Raw genomic sequence first — 25,715 nt, 5'->3', positions numbered from 1 at the left:
GGATTTTTAGTTTATAACTGGCAGGAAATAGGAAGTATGATTCATTTTTAGTCTTCAGACTTGTGGTTGATGTTGGCATTAAGCATAGTTGTAAAGTATTTCCAAGTAATTTTTCTTTGTAATGTTATTGTCAAGTAAATTGTTCTTTTACCTCTACTCATTTCATTTTGCATCAATCAATAACAAACATTTATTAAACACCTAGTATGTGCCTGTCAGTGTGACAAGCATTAGAAACATCAGATTGTAGATATTTTCCCACTTCTGAAGTTGTCCATTTTGTCATTTCTTATGTCATAATATATATTAAATTATATTAATATACCAAAATATATTTGTTCCACAATAGGTGAGTACCCTTTCAGTTTCTACCTTTTTTCATTTACTACTAGTAAAAGAATTATTATGCTATCTATAGGAGTAAAGTACAAGCTCAGTGTTATTATCAATAGGATAAAGAATATGCCTAGATCAGTAAATATTGATGACACTATATTGAATTTTTATTTTTCCACCGCTTAGAAAACTTGGTGAAATTCTCCCTGTCCTTGATTTGTATTTGATTTTTTAAAACTATGACAAAATTATTAAGATTCTCACAAGGTTAGTGTAGTACTATTGTCTAGAAAAGGATCGGATTTAGGAAATCTTATTGAAATTTTCAAAAAGAAAGTGAATATGGTGGTATATTAAATCTCTTGTTTACCTGCCTCCCTATCTCCAGTCTGAACACTGATGTCTCAGAAGACTATGCATTTGGTAAGTGTATTGTACGTCCTACACTCCTTTGCCTACACTTGGGTACTGACTACAGTGGGCATAAAAACAACTAAATGTACCTTTTTTAGAACTCTTGGATTCCATAAGTGTGAATAGCTATGATTTAGAAGTAACTTGGAACTCAGAATTAATAGGAATGTGCCATTATTCATATTCAGTTAGTCAGTCTTACACTTTTCATTGATTTTATAGCAGTCAGGTGATACAGTGAATAAAGCACTGGGTCTGATATCAGAAAGCCCCAACTTTAAAACCATCCTCAGATACTAACTGTGTGATCCTAGGCAAGCCACTCAACTTCTCAGTTTCTTCCATTGTAAAAATGAGAATAATAATAGTACCAATAATAACAATAGCTAGTAAATAGCAATATTTGTAAAGTACTTATTATAATGTCTGTAACATAATAGGTGCTTAAGGAATTCATGTGTGCTGCTTACCTTATTTTATGCAAATATGAAAAAACCTTGTATTCAGTATCCAAACAGCCTGTATATTAATCTGAAGGACAAGCTCCATTATTATAAGGTCACATCATAAAGGCTTGGTGAAATTCTGATTTGGTAAATTCAGGCTAAAAACAACCTTATTCTAAGGGTTCCTATATGTATAGTATACATATTGATATGAAACTCAACAAATCTCACCAATCCAATTTTTTTTAAAAATTTAGTTAAATTAATAGATTATCTCATTTTCCTTGTGCTTTTATATTTACCACCACAAAATGCCCCCTAAGATCTTAATCTAGTATAGATTTGTCTTCTCAGGCAATAATAACAGCAATAATAAAAATAGTAATAATAATAACTAGTTTTTATATGGTGTTTGCATATTTATTAAGTGTTAACTCATTTGATCCTCATTACAGAACATGGGATTGGTACCATTATCCTCATTCTTCCTACAAGGAGATTTACTTCTTCTTAGGTAAATGACTTGATTAGCGTCACATGGCTAGCAAATAGAAAAGGCAGTATTCAAACTAAGTATTACCTAACTCCAAATGTATTTTATAAATATTATCTCACTGCACATGCACAACAATTCTGATAGGTAGGTTCAGTTATGGTCTCCATTTTAGAATTGAAGAAACTATAGCAAATACAGGTTAAATGACTTGCCAGGATCACACAGCCAGTGAGTCTCTAAGTCCAGAATTGAATACAGGTTCCTAACTCCAGGCTCAGGGCAATGTCCATTGTACTCCCAGATTCCTGCAGCCATACAGAATGGGACAATTTCAGGATTAGAACCACTTAGAGAAAGCAGAGTTGGTGGGTAATTTAGCTTTAGATTCTTTGTCAGATTTTTATGTTTTTATTACAGTGGCAATCATAGGCAAATTTATTCAATCTCATCCATGGTATTCTAGAAGCATCCATGGTAAACTAGAAAATACCCATTCTCCTTTTTGTTTGTTTGTTTAGTATATTGTTTACTTCAGTGAGGGTGAGTGTTCCCTCCCAGAGCATATTCACACTGGAAAGAAGATGATTGTTATTTATACATATCTAGTCCCAACAATTAATGGGGATGAGTCCATATGTATTGATACTATATTATATCATGAACACTCTTTGTTTTTCAAACATATTTACTGTAGACATCAGTAGTGTTTAAACTCTCTATTTACTTTTGTATACATTATATCTAAAGAACTGTGAATATTTCATTTCCCTGAGCAGAATATAAGCTTCTTGAGGATAGGGACTGATAAGCTTGATACTAATAGAGTGCCTTGCATAAAGCAATTATATAATAAATGTTTATTGAAATAACAAATTGATTAGCCACAATCATAGAGAAAACTGGAGTTCTACTTATTCCAAAATCCCCTTACTGTCCTATATGTTTATATAAACAGATTTGGCTATATGTGTACACATGCATGTTCATATACAGACATACATAGAGCTATGTCTGTTTCCATAGGTCTATAAGATATCGTATGCACATATTTGTATGTCGGAGTATACAGAGGGAGACTCGTGGGGGTAGGAGGTAATACTTCCACCCACATCTTGAATAGAACCTAAAAAATTAGAAAATAAGTTGTGGAACAGGAAAAGGAAAAAGGATGAGAGTTTTTCTGAAATTAAGTATTACTTTCAACTACACTGAAAGGTTTCCTGACACACAAAAAACAATATTTGAACACTTGCACTGATGTTTATGGCTGATAATCATGACATGCCACAATCTTTGAAGACTTAAAATTGGGAATGTCTCAAAGTTCAATGGAGCAATCCATAGGAGATGGAAACAAGCTACAATGTATTTCTAATGATTTCTGTACAATAGAGGATGACAAGAAGTATTTTCAAGGAAATGCATGATCACAAAAATGAGATAGATCAGTGAAATAACTAGAGTAAGAAATTCCAAGTAGATACTATGAGTACCACCTCAGTATTAATGTCACAACAAAAGATCTAGAAGTATTCCATTATAGATGACTGATCAATTATGAACAATCTATGGGAAATTATAGATTTTGTATGAAATAGTCCAAATAATATGATCATGAAACCATTATTTTTTTAAATTAAAACTTTTTATTTTTTCAAAATATGCATGGACTGTTTGTTAACATCAGTCCTTGCAAAACCTTGTGTTCCAATTTTCCTTCCTTTCCCCCACGCCCTCCCCTAGTTAGCAAGTAGTCCAATATATGTTGAATGTGGTAGAAATATATGTTAAATCCAATATATGCATACATATTTATACAATTATTGTGCTGCACAAGAAAAATCTGATCAAACCAGTAAAAAAAAAAAAAAAGAAGAAGAAGCAGAATAAAATGCAAGCAAGGAACAACAAAAAGGGTGAAAATGATATTAGCAAAAAATAAATATCTAATCATATTCTTTCCCTAATATATATTTCATGTTCTACAAACACACACACACACACACACACACACACACACAGAGTTTGGTTGCATAAACACCCTCCTGTATCCTTATATCTGTTTCCATGCAGTAATGTGATTAAATGAGGCAGGTAAACATGCATATACATCTCTATCCCTGTGCATTTATATACATATGGGTATATGCCCATATACTTATATGTAGGCATACATACATACACATTTGCATATATATGGTATGGATTATAGGTAGGACCCCTTAAGTAACAAAGCATCTATCTATAGGGAGGGGAAAAATAATTATGATTAACTTAGTCATTAAATGTGCTATTCTACTATAATTCAGAACTTTATTCATTTTTAGTTATAAATCCTATTTCTCAAAATAAAAATAATGGAGATAAAGCCTTAAATGCCTACCTCAGCCCCAGTTCCCAATGTGTTCTTAGCTACATCCAGGGGCACAGCCTGGACCTGTGATCACATTAAAAAGGATAATAGTTCTCAATTAATTTTTATTTTATTCATTCATTTCAAGTGTATCTGATTCTTTGTGGCCCTATTTGGAATTTTTTTTAGCAAAGGTATTAGAGTGTCTTGCCATTTCTTCTCCAGTTCATTTTACAGAGGAGAAAACTGAAGAAGACTTCAGGCCTCGTGCTCTGTCCACTGCTCCACCTAGCTGCCCCCACCACTTAGTTACTTCACCATACCAATTCTCTCTATGCACTATAATAGAACAAAGCAGAAACACACTGAGATTGGTCAGTTGTGTGTGGGACAAGACCATTGGCTCAAATAAATCGTGGAGATTTAAAGGTAAAAGCAGCAAGGAAATTTTATTACAATCTCATGAGAAAGGGCAGCTCCTCCGCAAATAGTTGGGCAAGGAGAGGAAGGGCCCAGTTATCAGACCAGGATCATATAGGGGTCTGGGCTAACACCCACTTTAGGCTGGATCTTTGATTCAATTGCTATCTACCCTTAATCACTGAATGGGTGCAGCTGCAGTCAAACTGAGACCTGTTGAAGATCAGTTTAAAAAGACCAAGGTTTCCCATTGCATCCAGGACCATTTATACCTGACCACTGGACTGACCTTGAATCTAGTTCTCTACTTTGTAATACTGCCTTTTATTTTTTAAAAAAATTGAAATTAATTTTGTATGTAGCACTTTTTCAGGCACATTTTTAAGAATAGTGGATTATTTTTCTACCTTTCTGAAATTCAGTATGAAACACATTTAACCAAGATATCCTTTATATTATTCAAGAAATCAAATGAGACATTTTCAGCAAATGACACTGATGAAAAGAAATTAATCAATTCAATAAAATTGAATCTATTCAATGAAAACAAGGCTTAACAAAAGAAGCCAGTTGGCAGTCATCATACAGCAAAATTAATGTCATTTCTAAAATATGTAAGTTTTTTTTATTGTTTGGTTTTTCTTCGTCTCAGCACTGCAAAATAGATCTTCTCAATCTTCAGAGAAAACAACAGTCTCTGGGGTTATTAAATATTCCCCTAAGCTTAGAAGTATTCCAAAGAGAAATTTGAGAAAGCTGGCTGCTTTTGGTTTGGGACTATCTTGATTTGCTTTGATTGCATGATATTGCCCTGGAAATGAGAATTGTAATTATGGAACTTTGACTAAAGAAGGCAATATGTAATTTCAGAGAAGAAAAAAACCAAATTCTTGAGGGCAGGGGAAGTCAGAGAAAAATAAATAAGGAATTTAAGGATCCATCTGGAAGTATACAATCTAGATTTGTAAGGATTTTTTTTTATTTTGAATTTGGTAGAAAATCTAAACTCCAGAATTAGAAATGAATATGGAATCTGTGGGGGAAGAGAGAAATGCAGTTTTCATTGAAAAGAAAATCATACACAAACACACAAAAACAAACAAACAAAATTAATGGTTGCACTAGTCTAGATGGTTACAAGCAAAGGGAAAACCTAGATTTTGGGCATATGGTTTTGGACTTGATCCAATGGAAGAGAAGAAATTAGAATGTTTTTGCTACTTTTTTCCATTTTTAAGAGCATGTCATGATCAAAATTCTTTATTAAATATTTCCTACCTCAAAAGGTTGTTGTGAGGAAAGTGTTATAAATGCACTATAAAATGAGAGCTGATTCTTATTATAATTTTTGTTTTTGACAATCTCACCCATTCCCTCATTCTTTTTTATTATTACCTATATGTAGCTAATGTACACATTTACATGGAAGCAAGATTTGAGATCTCCCTGGAATTCAATTTTTATTTTATTTCCAACAACCAGCTATATATCCACATCTCCAAGAATACCTTAATCTTAACATGCCTAAAACAACTCATCATCTTTCCTCTGGTATATCTACCTCAATTTCTTCATTTATGTTTATGATGCTCTGATTATCTTAATCATTTGGCCTTGAGATTTCCATGGCTTTTCAGATTATTCCATTTTTTTCTACAGTTAAATCCTGCCAGCAATGTCCAGAATATATTTTGCATCCATCCCTCCACCTCCTTGTACAATCACACTGTCAACCATTTTTATTTGGTTGTTAATCATCTCTGCCCTGATCTTCTATCATGGCCTGCTCATTCATCTCCCTGCCTGAAGTATCTCCCCACTGTCATCTACTCTCTTAAAATTAACAGCCAAAACAACTTTCCTGACAATATATCTGACTAGTTCCCTATCTTTTCCTAAAAAATAAAATACAAATGCCTTAGTCTTACATTTAAATTTCTTTAAAACTTAATTCCAGCTATATATCCACTTTATATCTTTTATCTTATGTGTTTTATGTGTGTGTATGTGTGTATGTGTGTGTATGTGTGTATATACCATATATATATATGGTATATATACACACAAATAACTTATATCTACTCCCTGATTTCATCATACCTTTTCCTGAGTCCATATTTTATTTATTTTGTGTTTGTTTATTTTCATTTTCTGGACTGGGCTCCTTTCCACTTTCCTACTTTTGATATTCAAGTTCTTCTATCAAAAATCCCAGTTCGGGTCCCATTTCCTCAAAGCCTCCACTGATCTCCCAGCCCCAAATAGCTGAAAGTGATTTTCGTCAATTTTCAGCACTCTCCTCTGAGCTTATCACAATAGATGTTACATAATATGTATGTATGTGTGCTACCTGGTACTCACTAGCTAGTCCATAAACAATCAGGGATGGGAGGGACAAGAGCTATGTCTTGATTAATTTTGTATTCCTGAATGCCCTGAAAGTAAAAAATTGTTGCTCAATGAATATATGTCATTGAAATGCAAGTGAATTAAAAAGTCAATTCTTCTGAAAAATAAAAAGTTATGGGTGCTTTTTGCTCCCGATGGCCATGGTTATTTTTTTCTTAAAGTATTTTTTCTTACTCAATATATTTGGATGTTTTTTATATTTTTATTGGCAATTCAAATTCCTCAAAGTGATATGGTCTATTTCTTTTGATTTATATAGTCTAAATTATAGGAAGGCTAAAAACTTGCTGTTCAGTAGAGTATTTAATGCTCAAGCCCCAGGACAAAAGAACAATGAAACATCTTCTACTTGGAGATTCATGCAGCAGGTGTGTAGCAATCAGCATCCGTTATGGTATGACTCTATCCAAGGAAATTCACAGTGGTTATGTGCAGTCCACGGGGAGGCTTGCCAGTTGTTGTCCAGGGAAATCAGCTCTTAGGGCCAAATTTCTCATCACAGCAAAGTGAAGCAAAACAAAAAAGGCAATTCTAACTTATCAACTGAGAATGGGAAATCACAAATGCCCTAATGAGAACATAAATCTGCTTCATGACATTCCTTATTACATAAATAAACATTCTAATATCTATTCACATAGCCAACCAAGTTTGAATTTCTGCCACATCCAGAGAAAATGTGATCTCACTTATTGTATAACTTTAGAGAAGTCATGTAACCTCTCAGCTTCAGTTAATTCATATGTGAAAAGAGGAACTTAGCTTCAACCTTTCAAATTTCTTCCAGCTTTAAGGGTATTTTATTTTATTAAAAATACATATTTTGATTTCACATTACTAAAATTTCTCAATATATCCCAAAAGAAAGGAATCTCTTCTTTTTAATATATCATATTCTAATATTTTTCATCATTGTTTTTTTCTTTACCCCCTTAGTTGGTTCCCCTTAATCCAGAATTAATAGAATTGTGGTGGGATTTGAAAAATGCAGTGAAAGATTTTGGCAAATGTGAGGTGGAGACTGATTGTAAGTATGATGAATGACAAGAAAGGAAGCATCATATAAAGGAAGACAGTGAAAACTGGATAGTAGCTTTAGGTCAAGCTAGGGCAAAAGGTGGAGGAGGTAAATACCCTAAATCTCTGCAGTTTCAGCAGTGGTAGCAAATGCTGCATTATGCAAACTCTCATAACCTTACCTGATATGATATGATATGATATGATACAATGATATATGTTATGATATAATACAATTATAATATAATTCAAGTGACAGACTTGTACTTCCTATAAAAGCAGCTTAGCAAACTATATAAATGTTCATCACCTGCAAGAAAAATACTAAGCCATGAATTGTTTGGTTATGGCAACATATGAAACAAAGAGTAATATGAAATATTTTCCTCCTTGCCTAAATAGTCTGGAAAAACTTGTGTCCAAGGACCATGACTCTGACTGTGTTTCATAGAAACAAAGTGTTTCAAAGAAAGAAGAAAGATAAGGTTCTTCCTTAGAATGTTCTCTTTCTTGGTTAGGTTTCCTGGACATCTCTGGGAGCAGCCTTCGTTTCAGTTCAGTAATCACCACAAGTACAGCCAGGTGTTAAAGTCCAAATTACCTCTTTCAAAATCGCATCTCCTTTCTTGGGGCCCGATTAGCTTTCTTACAGACCAGATCCTTTATTATTTCCTTCCTGGGACTGGGCAGCTTTCCAGAGAGCCTTTCAGTCTGGCCTTGGTCTTAGTGGAGGAAGTGCAGGAGTCTAGACCAGCCACCAGGAAGATCAAAGATCAAATTGAATTTCTCCCCTTGGTTCTGAGAACCAAGGAGCTTAAGCTCCTGCACCAGTCCTTTGCCTTCTCTCTGAATGAATCCTGGCTGAGGCTCCTAGTTTATATTCTCTGCACTGAGTATAAACCAATCATTATATCACTAGGAAACCATTATTTGTTGTAGGATTAAATCAATGCTAAACTAGGTTTAACCATTGTCTCAATTCCACTTAATATCTTATTTCAAGATCTGGCCCATAACACTTTCTGTTTGCATGCTTCCAAAATCAGAGGTCTTCAGAATTATAGATTTCACTTCAAAGTGCAAAGTATTTTCCTACTTCCTTTCCAAATTATTGCTGGAAACAATCTACAGGGAAAAGAGAATTTACTGGGGTTCTATTTACCAAAAAAATATTGCCCTATATCTCATAAATCATATCTCATAAATCTCATAAATTCCATACTGGAAATTTCATTAAAGACCATAAAGTCCAATACATTCTTTTTAAAGTTGATGAAACAAGGATCAGAAAGTTTAATGATTTGTCTAGATTCATACAGCTACTAAGTGTCTGACATTTAAAAAAATAGGAAGGAAGGAAGGAAGGAAGGAAGGAAGGAAGGAAGGAAGGAAGGAAGGAAGGAAGGAAGGAAGGAAGGAAGGAAGGAAGGAAGAAAGAAAGAAAGGAAAGGAGAGAAGGAGGGAGGGAAGGAGGTGGGAGGAAGGAAGGGAGGAAGGGAGAGAGGAGGAAGGAAGGGAGGAAGGAAGGGAGGGAGAAAGGAAGGGAGGGAGTGGTGGAAAGGAAAGAAGAGAGAGAAAAAGAAAGAAAAACAACCAAAGAATTCAGGTTCTCCTAATTGCAGGTCTACTCTACTATTTAGGTGCCTCAAGACTTCTTCCCAGAGAACCAGTAAGAATGAAATGAACTTAAGGTGGACTGTGGAATTAAGACAGAATGGACTAGTATATCATACCACAATAAAGTGCCTCAGTTTTGCAGCTGAGTAAGGGGCTAAGTATAGGGGTAGTTAAAGGGTTAGTACAATGGAATCGAGGGAAAATGAAAGGACCTATCTGAAAAAAAAAAAGCCCAACTTCCTATGTTTTCTCAATTAAAACCATTCTTCTTTCCTAGCTTCCTTTTACTTTTCTGAAATATTATGTGTATGTATATATAACCATATGTATACATGGTTGGTTTATTTTTTATTTTTTTATTTTTAGAAATCAAATGGATCTTTGTTGTTTTTAAACAGACTAATTATAATTACTCATTTTTACTGTATCCTAAAATCATTAACTATTGAATATCATTAACTAAACCCCTATTCAGGTGCTTCATAGTGATATGAATGTGATCCTGGATTTTTAATAATTATGCTAGGAGTGTTGAAGTCCTCACAAATCCTATCAAATTATTCTTGTTTAGTCACGCTCAACCCCTATTTGGGGTTTTCATGGCAAAGATACTGGAGTAGTTTGACATTTCCTTCTCCAGCTCATTTTATGGATGAAGAAACTGGGACAAACAGGGTTAAGTGACTTGCACAGGACCACAGTTAATGTGTCTCTGAGGCTAGATTTGAACTCATGAAGACGAGTCTTCCTTGTCCCATGACCAGTGCTCAATCCACTGTGGCAGCTAGCTGTAAGTCCAATCAAAATCACTCTTCAAGTGCTTTGTTAACTTGTTAAGTAGTTCTTAGTTACAGAATATATTATTTTTAAAATATATATTATTTCTGTACTTATGGGTAGTTACATGAAGTAATAAAGAAAAACTATCAAATTTTTCTTAATATTTGTGGGCTTCTTTTTGCTTACCTAGAGTTGTTGAAAAGAGTCAAAGCAAGCCAAAACCCATTTATTAATTATGTTCTATGCACCAGGAATTGAGCTAAGTACTGGCAATAAAAATACAAGCAGAAAGAAAGTTAACTCTTACCCTCCATGCATTTAGATCCTAATTAATGAAACAATACATAAAAGAGACATGACACACAGAAAGCAGGAGAAAGACAAGAAGAAGGTATTAGAGAGTATACTGGAGAAAATCCACAAAGTGAAGGATGGAGAAGAATGAAGATACACTCAGTTTGGACATTTTTTTGGAATAAAGGTTCTGTGAGGAATCAAAAAGGAATCTCTAGGAGGGATCTGTGAATGGACCTGTTGAAGAGGAAGAAATTGTGAGAGTGTGAAGGCGATAGAGTAAACTTCCAGGATGAGGTGGTCATAGGGGCCAAGTGAACATTGAGAATAACATAGTTGTCAAGGACTTCTAGAGAAAGTTCAGACTGAGAAGCAGAGCTTAGATAGGAATCAATTCAGAGGGGGATGAAAACACAGATGACAGGGATAATCACACATTTTAGACCAATATAAATATATAATTTAGCAGTCACTGAAAATAATGTTTGGTAGTCAAGATATAAAATAGAGATGAAACTGATTCTATTGAAGGATAGGAAAGGAAAGCAATCAACTAGAATATAATAGATATATTCCATAAGGGATACTTTAAAAGAACTTAAATACACACATATGTAATGTCAGAAATTTATACTCTCAATAGTATATACTCTCTCTCTCTCTCTCTCTCTCTCTCTCTCTCTCTCTCTGTCTCTCTGTCTCTCTCTCTCTCTATATATATATATATATGCATACATACACATATGTGTGTGTGTATGTGTGTGTGTATGGAGAAGAAGTAATTTCAGCTATATGGCTCTCTTCCAAAATAAACATCATGATATCTTTGGAAATTAAATAATGATCTTCAAGATTTGCCATGTTCCTTTTTTTTTTAATTATCACATATTGCAATGAAGTTTCCAAGTCTTTGGTGGACATTAATTAAATAGTACAAGAAAGGGAGGAAAATTTTCAAATGTGACATAATTTTCAAAATTCTTCTAGGGCATGATGATTGCTTTGAGTCATGCTTTGGTTCTGTTTGAACCAAATATAAACAGAGGTTTGACTAATAAAGATAGGGACAAAGGCAAATCAAAAATCTGTCACTAATGAATGGGCTCTTTGAAAAAAGTACACATGATCAGAGCTTCATGGGACTTGATGCAGCACACATGACTTGCATAAAACATAGTGCATGACGACAGAACATAAGTTCCACATAAACATACAGAACTGAATAGGCATGTACACATACATGTATATATACATGTGTATTTATTAGTATGTCTATGCATACATGTGTGTATGAGAGAGGAGATGGAGGAAAAAAGAGAGATGTGGAATGAGACAGACAGAAATAGAGATTGACAGAAATAAATATATAGATGTCAATCTACACACACACACACATATATATTTTATATATGCTTGTATATATTTATATATGAGTGTATAGATATTTAGATACACACACATACATAGGAATTTCTGAAAAGAAAGAGAAGAGAGTCTATAATGTTGTGCTTAGATTCTCAGAAATGCTAATCAAATTAAAAAGTAAAATCAAGAAGAAATAAATTGATGTGAATCATAATCTTGAGGTCTAATCTGCTCTGTCAGGCATTGTGGGCATGTGGTCTTGCAAAAGTCAACCCAGGTCTCTGTATTAATTCCCTAATAATAACATTAATTGCTGATAAATACACAAATTGTGAGATTAGTAATGCAAGTGCAATTATCCTTACTTTTCAAATGCACAATCTGAAGCTCATAATGTTTTGATGGCTTACCCACAGTGGTCATGGGCCAAATCACAAGTCCCTGACTGTAAGCCCAGCAATTTTCTGGTTCTAGCACTCCATTTCAAATAGAAAAATGAGAGGATTGTACTAAATCATCCAGGCTTTGGAGATAACACTGGAATCATATATGAATTGGAATCTCAGCTCTGCCAATGCCTACCTGTGAGTCCTTTAGCAAGTCTAAACCTTTCTGGATTTTCGGTTCCACATTTGTGAGGCAATGACAATATACTCAATGACTCTTTTTATTTTAGATTTATTTGATTTATGGTTTAGATTTATAATGTCTTTCCTTAAGCTCCAGAATTCTATTATTTTAAGTAAATTATCCAACATAGAAGAGGAATTAAATAATCTAAACACTTGAAATTCATATTATCTCATTAATCATCACATATGCAATCACAAAAAATATATTCTACAAAACAAGGCAATAATATGAATTGATTTTATTGCACTGGATCATTCTTCCCAGAATTTTCCATTTAAAAAAATCTGATTAGACAAGGCAAGCCTATAACTAGAGTACTGAATCACATTATTTCTTTTTAAGGTAGTATACTATCATTTATCAATCAATGTATAGGTCTAATGTTATTTACCAAGATGTCAAATGATTGGATAGTTTTAAGAACAAAGTGACGGGCAACTTAGTGGGCTAGTCTTATCCTAAACAATCAGCTGCCTTAGTATTATACTTATATGTACAGTGTTGATATTTATACATACAGTTTACTAGTCTAATGAAATACTACAAATTCTTGCATTCTTTTTATAGATGACCATCAATTATTTAATCTTTATGGCTTGGGTCAGAAATTCTTTTTTTTTTTTTTCACAACTTATACCTTTTTGTAAAACAGGAATATAAATAAATGTCTTGGGGAAATATTTAGAACCTTTTTTGGCTTGAAAATTGTTAGAATAATGCAAAATATGTAAATAACAACAATAATGATAACATAACAATAAAGTTATATTCTAAGACTGAGAGAAGTCAGTTGTTAAACATTTTCCTCATCCCCTCAGACAGAATCCTTTTGAATTTTACAGGTAACACTATGGTAGGAGTAAGAACTAAAAGTTTGATCTACAGAATCAGATTTCAAAATAATCTTGACAAACAAGACAAAGCAGAATTTAATATGAAGACATTTTATAAAGAGCTAATTTAATTTTACAGTTAAGATTCAGAAATCAGCATTTCCTATAAAAATGACTGTGAGAGTATAGAGAATTTCAAATGTAGATGCAGATGAGAAATTCATATAACTTAAAAGATTGAGTCTCATGGTTTTGTGACTGGCATTACAGTCTTTATAGAGGTTGTAGTCTTACTGTTAGAAAATCTGTCTTGATCTTAAGGCCATCATGAGAGTCTTCTTTCCTTAAAGGTGGCTGTAAACTTTTTGTCTTCCCCTGAGGCAATTGGGGTTATATGACTTGCCCAGGGTCACACAGCTAGGAACTGTTAATGGGTCTGAGGTTGGATTTCAGCTCAAGAACTCTTGACTTCAGGGCTGGTGCTCTATCCAATGTGCCACTAGCTGCCCCACCTAGGTAGTTTCAAGGAACATTCTCATGAAAAATGCTAGCAGAAATACTTTTCCAAGTGTAGCTGTGTACCCCAAATAATATGTCACCAGTCTATTTTTCTCTCTAACAAGCAAACTTCCAAAATATCATTTTTCTCTGGTCCCTAATATACGGATATACCCTCCAGCTCAGGAAGAGGGGAGCACTAAAACTAAAATATCAGAGTCCCACAATGAGAAAGTTATCTTGGAACACTCTCTTTCTGCTAAATGGACTTTTATGTCAGTGTTCCCCAACACAGAATTACCATAACATGAGTTATATTTCTCATTATTTGATATGACTGAGTTGTCTGTAGGTTCTCATTTTCTCTCCTCCTTCCTCCCTCCTTTCTTCCCTTCTCTCAGTTACAAGCTTTTCATTGAACTGATTCCCATTTTTACATGTTTTATGTATTTTTATGGGTTATTCTGAGCATTCAAACTCATTATTAGGTTGGTAACCCAGGCATCATTGGCTAGCCTATGAGCCCTCTTTTAGCCATACACTAGGTAGGTCTGCAAGGACTTAACCTCTTGGCAGATGCATCTACACTGGGGGAATATGGCACTGTAAGCCCAGCTATAGAGAAAATGGATAAAGAAAGGAACCCTACAGCCTTGCAGGAGGAAGTCCCTTATGGACAGACAACTGTCACAAAACAATAACCTATAGTCTTAGCAAGTTGACTCAAACATAGAAGTCACATAGCTCATGCAAAAGAGAGAATCTAAACCACGATATCACCATTCCAAAACTTGCCCTCACCCTCCTCTTCCAGGTTACCTCTTAAATAAATCCACTGACTCCTTTCCCAAATTCCTGCTGCTCCCAGATGGACAAAAGAAGGATTTGGTATCTACTGTATCTGAATGAAATTAGCCCAGAAAAACAGAAACACACACACACACACACAATTAAAATTTCATATCCTTTTGTGATCCAAAAGAAGAAATTGTTATTCTTTTTATGTGTCTAAAAGCACCTCTAAGCTCTGCCTGGAGGCTGTTTTGGAAAATGACATAAAGACAGGAAATAAACCTTTTCACAAACACTGTTCATGTCTTTTCCTATTAAGCAAAGTATCTGCATACAATTATATTACCTGAAAACCTAAGTGCAGAGTTATTAAACTCTCATTTGAATAACAGCTTCCCATCAAATTCTAAAAAGATGCATTGGAGATGGAACTGATTTTCTTCTTTGATTACACATTTAATGAGGAATCATAAAAATAACAATAATTCTGCATTTTAGCCACATCAGAGCCTGTCTTTGTTAAAACTTCATCCATAGGTGTAAACAATACTTCACTGCAAAGAATTCAGGAATGGGAAATAGAGATAGATAAACTAAATCAGGGAAGATCAGAAATGGGGGAAAGGCAAAGCAGCAGTGCCTAAAACCAGATTATAAGCTGCTTGTGCGTCAGGCCTTCGACTTCTTTGTCTATCCCCACTGCTTAGCAAAGTGTCTGCTATATATTTAATAAATGATTGTTGATTGATTGAAGAAAAATATTCCAGATAAATCACCCAGGGAAATATTAGAGCATAACATTTGAGGGAAGTGGCACTAAATGAAAATCATTCAATTCAACAAATGTTTCTTAAGCACTTTATAAGGCTAAAACACACTGGGAGGGAAATGCAAAGTTCTAGGCAAAATAGTTGTACCAGACCTAAAACTATATTATAAAATAGCAATCATCCAAACTGTTTGGTACTGGCCTAAAAATAGAGTAGTACATCTGTGGAATGGATTAGGTTCACAAGACACTATATGACTATATAGTGACTATAATGACTATAGTAATATAGTGTTTGATAAACCCAAAGACTCCAACTTCTAGTATAAGAACTCACTATTTGACAAAACTTGCTGGGAAAATTGGAAATTGATATGGCAGAAACTTGGCATTAAAACACACCTTATACCCTATACCAATATAAGGTTGAAATGAGTTCATGATTTAAACATAAGGAATGATACTATAAGCAAATTAGAAAAACAAAGCATCCTCTACACTCAGATCTGTTAATAGGGAAGAAATGTGTGGCTAAAGAAGAACTAGAGCACATTACAGAATGCAAAATGGATAGGTTTGATTATGTTACATTAAAAATGTTTTGTACAAATGAGGGAAAGACAAGATTAGAAGGGAAGCAATAAACTGGAGAAATAGTTTACAGCCAAGAATTCTGATAAAGGTCTCATTTCTAGAATACATAAAAGAATGGACTCAAATTTACAAGAATACAAGCCATTCTTCAATTGGTAAATGCTCAAAGGTCATGAACAGATAATTTTCAGATGAAGAAATTAAAACCATTTATAGTCATATGAAAAAATGCTCTAAATCATTATTGATAAGAGACAAGGTAATTAAGACAACTGAGTTTGCACTATATATTTCTCGGATTGGCTAAAATGACAGGAAAAGATGATAATGCATATTTGAGGGCAAGTGGGAAAACTGGGACACAAAAATATTATTCCTGGATTTGTGAACTAATCCAACCACTCTGGAGCACAATTAGGAACTATGCCCTAAGAGTTATCAAACTGTGCATACTATTTGATCTAGAAGTATCTCTACTGGACCTATATCCCAATGAAATAATAAAAAATGGAAAAGGACCTAGGTGTGCAAAAATGTTTGTAGCAGCTCTTTTTGTAGTGGCAAGACACTGGAAACTGAGTGGATGCCCATTAGTTGGAGAATAGATAAATAAGTTATGGTATATGAATGTTATAGAACATTATTGTTTTGTAAGAAACAAGCAGGAGGATGATTTCAGAAAGGCCTGGAGATATTTACATGAACAGATACTAAGTGAAGTGAGTAGAGCCTGGAGAACATTGTCCATAGTAACAACAAAATTATAAGATACCAATTCTGATGGGCTTCAGAAAAGCAAGAAAGAAAATGCCTGGGTCTGTATTCAGACATCATTAGTTCTTTCTCTGAAGACAATAACATTTTTCATTATGATTCCATGGCATTATTGCTGCAAATAGCTAAATAATTAACAATTTTTCATCAGTCAAAATTACTGTTACTATGTACAGTGTTTTCTAGGTTCCACTCATTTTACTTTGCATCCATCCATGTAAGTCTTTCCATATTTTTTTTCCTTTTTGTGAAATCATCCTACTTGTCCTTTCTTGTAGCACAATAATATTCCATTACAATCATACACCACACCTTGTTCAGTCATTCCCCAATTGATAGCCATCCCCTTAATTTGAAATTCTTAGTCACCATAAAAGGAATTACTATGAACATTTTGGCACAAATATGTTCTCCCTCCTCCTTTTTTATCTTTTTTGGGATATAGACTTAGCTGTGGTATTGATGGATCAAAGAGTAGCAATTTGGACATAGTTCCAAAATGGTCTCCAGCATGGTTCCATCAGTTTCCAACTCCACTAACAGTATATAAGTTTCCTGGTTTCCCCTTATCCACTCTAGCATTTATCATTTCCTCTTTTTTCACATTAACCAATGGGTATGAGGGAGTACCTAAGGTTGCTTTAATGTGCATTTCTCTAATCAATAGTGAGTTGGAGCACTTTTCATATGTATATAAATAACTGATTCCTTCATCTGAAAACTATTGTTCATATCTTTTGATCATTTATCAACTGACATTTATCAGATTTTTATTCTTATAAATTTACCTTAGTGCTATATATATTTGAGAGATAAGACTTTTCTCAGAGTTACTTTTCTATTTTAAAAAAGAAATCACAGTTTTCTGCCTTACTTCTATTTTTTGGGTACATTAATTTTGTTTAGCACAATGTTTTTGTTTTTTTTTTCTTTTCCCTAAACTGTTTTCTAATCTTCTCAAACTATTTGCTGTACATTCCCATTTTTCCTGAATATAAGCAAGTAAATGGTCTCTGATTTTATTAAAAAAATGAATCTAACCAAAGGGAATGATTCCATCTTAAAATATACCCATATTATCATACCACTATAATTCTCTCTCTGAAAAATAAGCTATCTTAAAATCAACCTTGACTTGCTTTTGCTCACCTTTAAAGAGACTGCATCCAGGCAGTTTCTCGTTTACAAACAACTCCTGAAACAGTCGTTTACTCACTGTTTCTTATTACATATCTCCTTACTCAATTATTTTCCTATTTCTAAATAGAAACTGTCCCCCCTTAAACATCTTCCAGTGGCTACTTGCAAATAGATTAAATAGATAAAGGATATTAATAGGTAGCTAGGGAAAGCTTACAATTATATAGAAAAACCATATAGGAAAAAAACTGTTCCAGATCACTATTCTTGTTTGTCCTGCTCTACTAAGGGCTGGGTGAAAGACAAGACAAATAATGACAATTTTTCATCACAACAGTATCAGTCTAAGAGGGAACGTCTCTCAGAGTTTCTGGCCAGATCAGAAAACAATTGCTATTTAGACCCTTTTAGAGCCATTAAAGGAATCAGAGACACCTGAGTTGGGGGCTATTAGTGATCATTGAATGAAAGTCAAATTCAATGATTAGAAAAAGTACAAATTAAAGAAATGCTTGTGAAATGGAAAATGAAAATCATAATTTAAAGGAAATAATAATGAAGGTTGCTGTTCACCAACTCACAGACAGCTTTATATAAAATGTGCAGAATGAAAACTATTTTTAATAGATGAATTGTATGGAATCTGTTTCCCTTAACTGTGCATATTTCTTATGAGGCTTTTTTTGGTAGTTGTTCAATGTGGGAAGATGTTAGAGGAAGAGAAAATACATTAATATAAATATTAAAACATTAAATTGATTTTTAAAAGGTTTCCAATAGCCTCTTAATGGTCAAATAATATTTCATTTTCTAGTTTTTGTCCTCTGATGTTTCTGCAGCATATGACATTAAAATCTGCAACATTTGACATGTTCCTTAAGGCTTTTTGCAAACACATGTATTTTAACTGGGCCAAATGATTACATAGATAACTAGATATTTAAGCCTCAGGCAAATGTGCCACCAAAGGAATCTTAGACCTTTCCTCAAATAAGTGAATTGGACAGTGATAAATCCAAAGTCCCTAGAAGCCTAAAAGGGCTTCTGTCTATTAAGAGGACAATGTGTGTGGCTTACTGCATCTAACTTAGAGAATTTCTAATTGGAATAAGATAAATATGGAAGAAGTTATCTTTACAAATAATGGGTTTTTCATCACTAGACTTCTTTTAAACAAGAAATGAATAATCTCCTTATCAAGTATGTTATAGAAAGGTTTCTTCTTGATGTGTGGATTAAACCAGATGACCTTTATGGTCTTTCAAAACTTTGAATTATGTGAACATATATCCCTTTGAGGCAAACATCACAGGAAAATATGGGTTTGTTAACACCTGAAATGAGAAGGCTACCAAGCAAAGGCCTGAGTTATACTCCTAAAATGTGATACTGTATAGCAATCTCATGTAAGGATTGTTTTGTCCATTTGAAATCTAAGTTTCAATTGTTTTAGACCTCAAATTTGCCCTTCTATGCCACCTCCTTGACCTTTCCAGTTCTAACTTGACCAGATGACTACTTCGTGCCATAACTTCCTACTGTTTCAAAGAGGGATCTAATTCCTTTATTCATGCATTGATGAGGTTACTCATCAGAAGCTAGTAGTATCAACCAACAAACAAATATGATAAACTTACTTGACATCAAAGATGATTGAAAAATACCACATATCCAGAAAGAAAGATGGTTTACAGATTCAAAAACTATAGACAGTTTAAGAGGAGAAAATATAAGACACTTGATCTATCATCTAAAAATGTTTCATGACTTTTAAGAGACTTCTGTGGAATGAGGGATCAGAAACACAATTTCAGGGCACTGAGATGGAAGAAGAGAATAGATAGTAAGGAAATGAAAACTCTAAACACATTTTGTGCAAATGTATAACAAATGAAAAATTAAATTTAAGGGTGAAAGAAGAATTAATTCATTTCTAAAACTTGCTACCTCCACATCTACCATGTATATAGAGAAATTGTATCAGGATGGTGAGGTGTCTGGATACAAAATAGAGTAAAGAAGCTAATATTACAATTTTATTTATATTTTATTCTATTTTTAGATCTTCATTTTCTTCCACTCGCCTGCCCCAGCTAAGAAATGAAGAAAAACAAAATTTCTGTTACAAACATATATGTAGAAACAAAAGTCATTCCTGAAACAACTGATATCCTATCAATTACCAATTCTTTGCCACCACAAAAAAGAATCATAATAAATATTCTAATATATGGATAATTTTATTCTTCCTTTCATCTCTGTGTAGAATGATTTGATTGGGTCAAAGAGAATACAGAGTTTAAAAGATTTAATGCTTTCAAAGTGTGGTATTAGACAAGACTTTTGAGAGTCCATTGGACACACCAGATTCAACAGTACTTAAAAAAAACTGATTCAGTCTACTTATTTGATAAAACAAATACTGAAACTGAAATTTATAGCTTCATAAACTATATGAACTATATAAACTATATGTAATTAGTTACATAACAGGAAGACAGAATTCATTGGAAAATCCCCTTTATGTTGGGAAAGATTAAAAGCAAAAAAGAGAAAGAAATAACAGAGAATCAGGGGATAGATGGTTTCACAGAAGCAACAAACATGAGCTTGCACAGGATCAAGATATGGTGGACAATAAAAGAGTGTGGTATACTGTGGTCAGTGGGATCATGAAAAATCAGATATGATTGAAGAATAACATGTTTATAGCTTATTCTGAAACTTTGTACTGTAGGCCCCTTTTTCCACTTTTTATTTTTCATTAATATTTTTATATTCTTGGCATTTTGTTCTTGTAAATGAAATATGGAATTTTTCTAGTTTCATAAAATAATCTTTCAATAATTTGATTGTTATGACAGTAAATAAGTTAATTTTGCAATCATTAATTTAACATTGCCCTGATATTATACAAGGTCTGATCACCCATTCATATTTCTCCAATTGCTTAGTTGTCTTCATTTGTCAAGAGTATGTTTTGTAATTGTGTCCATATAGTTCCTGTGTATGTTTTAATTGATAGACTACAAAGTATATTTTGCATAGTACTATCAAGTAAAATTTATTTTTATATCTTTTCCTGCTAGAGTTTGTGAGTAAAATTCAGAAAAATTGATGATATATTTGGGTTTATTTTCATCCTAAAAATTTATTGAGATTGATTTAATTAGTTATTTAGTTGACTCACTAAGCTTCTCTAAGAAATTATATCATCTGCATATCATATATAAGGAGTAAATGATTTTGTTTTCTCTTCGACTAAGATTATTCCCTCATTAAAAAAAATCTTATTGTGTTAAGGTGAGAACAAGGACAAAAAACAATTAATAATTGACATCATTGCTTTACCTATGACTTGTTTGGAAAGGCCACTATTTGATCTCCATTGTAGAAAAAGATGGATCTTGATTTATGATAGGGATTTCTTATCATATTGAATCAATTTATTCCTATTCTTTCTACTTTTCTAAGAGGAATGAGTATTAAATTATCACGTTTTTTGATTATTGTATTTATTGATATAGTTACATTGTTTTTGTTGTTCTTACAATTAATCCAATGACTTTTCTTTGTAATTTCAATAGTATCTCTAAGCTCTTATTTGAGATATTATATCTTCAAAGCAACATAGTAAACCTTAAATTCCCTCTCTTTGATATCTTTTCCTAGACTGGCGTTTTAAGTAAAAAATATATTTTCTTTTTTTGTTTTTGTTTTAATCTTTTAACTTTGTTTTAACATTTCTTGTCTCACAAAGTCATTAGTTTATATTTAGTCAATTCTAATTTTCAAGAAGCCCTGTCCTCATTTTGAGTAAGGTAAATCCTTTTCTTCCAAGCTATCATTTATCTTTCCAAATCTTTCTATCACAGCTCTCATTTCCTACCATTTTAAAGTCTGACACACATTGTTTATTTCTTATTCACTTTTACATTTTTAAAATTTTATTTCTTCTAGGAATTCTGGTTGTACTCATGTAAAGCATCATTGTTTCTCTGCTATTGCTGTTATAATGATTTACCTAGAAATGTTTCATGGTTAATCTTTTCTTCTGGGTTTATATCTTGGATAACTTTCACCATAATAACTCTTTATGTTATACATTTTTGCTTGCTCAATCTTCCAGACTTTTTGAGTTTGGATTTTATGTGAGGCTGGTTTTTGTTCATTTCTGCAATGAAAATCTATACTGTGTTTTTGTATTTTTGGATATGTCTGCTGCTTCCTTGGGTCTGTAGTGTTGTCATTAATCTAAGAATTCAGGTATAACTTAAGGTGGGCTCCTGCAAGCTGTGAATTCTTCAAAAGCAATATCATTCAGGGCAAAAGTTTGATCACTGCATTCTTGCCCTAAGCCCAAAAGATTTTTTATCTAAGATTTGATTGTATGCTACATTACAGAAGTCTGTACTGGCTTGGGATTTACAGTGGAGTGTTACCAAATTCAATTAGTATTAGCCATCTTGGAAAGTCTTCAAGTTCCATGCAACAGAACTATCAAAATTCCTATTTGGTATTGGGATCCTTCCTTGATTTTTTCCACTGCAGGCTGATGACTAGGTTAGAAATTGGAGGCGAGATCCGTTTCTTTTCCTGGGATTAGAGTCACATAGCTACCACTTACTTCTGAACTTGCTCTTTATTCAGTACACAGCTGAGATCCCAAAATTAAATCGTACCCATTTTCACTAAACCCCCATCAGTCTTCCCAAGATTGATGATTTGGAATGGAGCAATACATAACAAAGCTACAAGTTTGTACTGGTCCATGAATAAGGTTAAGGTATCCTAGTGTGATTCTTGCCATGAGATAGTCTACATCTTTTTCAATTCTAGAAAGTGATGTATCAGTAGTCTTAGAAATTTGTCCACCCCCCTATTGCCAACTGAGGCTGAGAGAGACACAAGTTAACTTTTTCTTGGATCTACCTAAGAGGATATAGTCTGATACTTTGTTTAGATCTTTGTGAAGGGGTTATGCTAAAAGCTTTTACTGACTTGACTTCACCCTCAAGATAATAGCTGTATATTTGCTTTTTTTTTTGCTTTTGTTTGTTTGTTTTTTCCTATACAGTCTCTCTTGCAGATTAGCCTATAATTCCACTCAACTATTTTCTTGATAATCGACAATATTGGGGCAGAGCAAAGATGGAGGAAATTAGACAGGACATTGCCAGAGCTCTCCCCAGCTTCCTTCAGAACCAACACTAGATCAAGCCTCTGAATGGATTTTGGAATGACAGAACTCACAACTATCAGAGTGCAATAATTTTCCAGCCTAAAAATATCTTGGAAGGACTTCAAGAAAAGGCTGTCTCAATTGGGCAGGGGGGATATTGCCTATTGCAGGTACAGTGAGAGAAAGCACAGCACAGAGAAGCCCTGTGATACTAAGAATCTAGCAGGAAGCTGTTAGCCAAAATAAATCAACATTGGCTATTCTGTTTTGTCTCAAAAAGCCAGTAGATCAGGAGACTACTGCAAAGTAACTACACAAGGCAAATCGTGAGTTCTGGAAGGCCAGCATAATAGCTGAGACTTGACCAAGTTCACCTATTGCAGTGTGGAAACTTGAAGCATTATCAGCCCCAATGCAATCAATGAGAAGCCCCTGCCAACCTGCAGAGCAAGCCCATCACAATCTCCTCTGTACCCATAAAAGCAGGACCTTTAAAAAAGAGCAAAAAGGCAAAAGGAACTCTGACCATAAAGAGTTAGTACGGAGACAGAAAAGATCAGAACACAAACCCAGAAGAGGATAGCAAAGGTAAAAGCTGAAGCCTCAAAAGGGGTATGTTCTTAAGATTCAAAAAGTATCTTAAAAGATAGATAGAAGAAAAATGGGGAAAAGAAATGAGAACTATGCACGAGAGTTATGAGAATTTGGAGAAAAAAAGACAAAAGCTTGGGAGCAGCTAGGTGGCCCAGTGGATAGAGCACCACCCCTGAAGTCAGGGGGACCTGAGTTCAAATGTAATATCAGACATTTAACACTGCCAAGCTGTGTGACCCTGGGCAAGTCACTTAACCCCAATTGCCTCAGCAAAGAAAAAAAAAAAAAGACAAAAGTTTGACTGAAGAAAAAAAGTTCTCAAAGATAAACCTGGAGAAAAGGATCTCTTTCTTTCCCTCTCTCCACTCCCTCTCTTCTTTCTCTATCTATCTCACACACACACACACACACACACACACACACACACACGAAAACAATTACTGAAAAAATACAGAAGAGAATCAATGATGTTCAAGACAGAGAATATAAAGATAGAATAAAGTACATATCTACTCTCAAGAAAATTTTAATCTAATAAAACAGATAACATGAATATAAGCATACTATGCAACTATGCAACTATGCAAAAGAGAAAATGTGATGAGTTCAAAAGATCCTTTTCAACGTGCTTTTTCAAGAGTTTCCAAGAGAGATGGATCCATTTTAACTGGAAGATTCAGAGAAGAGATATCTGAGCTAAATTTTAAAAGAAGAAATATTTCAATAGGCAGCAATAGAGTGAGTAGTTTATTCCAACTTTAGGATAAATATTAAGACATTAAGAGAAAAATGAATAGAATGGGAATTAAGAGGGGAAATAACTTATGTAACCCCCAGTTGTAATTTCAAAACTATGCCTCTTGACCAATAGAATGAAGTACATGTACAAAATAAGTTCCATTGACTTCTTCATATTTCTCTGTTTCTCCAGTACCTAAATCAGTTCCTTAAATATAAAAAGGTATTAATAAAATTTTGTATCATAACATGCTTTCATTCATCTGAAAAATATTTCTCATTAAATATTATAACATTTATTTTTCATAGTTATAATTTATATTTCTTCCCCTGATAACTGCCTTATCATATCCTTTGACCACCTATCAAATGGGGAATAATTCATATTCCTACATCTTTGAATGTCACTTATATGTCTTAGAAATAAAACTTTTATAAGAGAAACTTGTTGTAATGATTTTCCCTCAAATAACCATTTCCCTTATGGGGCAAACTATGCTGATTTTGTACAAGAAATTTATAAAACATCATGTAATCAAAAGTTTCCAGTTTTAACTCATGCAATTCTCTCTATACCTTATTTTGTCCTGTGCTCTTTCTAAATCCATAGGTCTAAAAAGATGTTATCCTCTTGCTCCCATAACTTACAAATGATGAAGGAGAAAACTTGAGAGAAACTTGGGAAGAATTTATAAATGAATTAAGCAGAACCAGTAAAAATAATTTATACTATAATAACAACATTGCAACAACAACAACAAAAAAAAAAGATCAATAATGATTCCACAAAATTGATGATGGAGAAAACTACTGATTTCCTGAATACAATGGTGATGGATGAAATTGTCAGAATGACAAATATTTTTGCTTATGGCTAATAAGATAACTTGTTTTGCTATAATATAATAAGTATATTATATACTATTATATAATTGTTTTATAATTATAAGAATTACAGATAACTTTATACATATATTAATATATATGATCTTATAATAATTTTATAATATTGTTATATTATATATATATATTTGATTTGTTTTGTTTTTAGAAAGTGGCAGAAAGGAGAGAAAATTAATCCTTGTTAGTTGAGAAAATATTTGAAATGTTTTGAATAGAATCATAAATTTAGAGTTGAAGATTAAGAAATTAAACTTTACACTTTTGCAGGAAAGGCAAAATCAACTGAGATAACTAATTGCCTTTCCCAGGGCCACACAT

The sequence above is a fragment of the Sarcophilus harrisii genome, chromosome 3 (genome assembly GCF_902635505.1).
Source record: "Sarcophilus harrisii chromosome 3, mSarHar1.11, whole genome shotgun sequence".
Taxonomy (NCBI): Eukaryota; Metazoa; Chordata; class Mammalia; order Dasyuromorphia; family Dasyuridae; genus Sarcophilus; species Sarcophilus harrisii.
Note: the sequence above shows the minus strand (reverse complement) of the source record.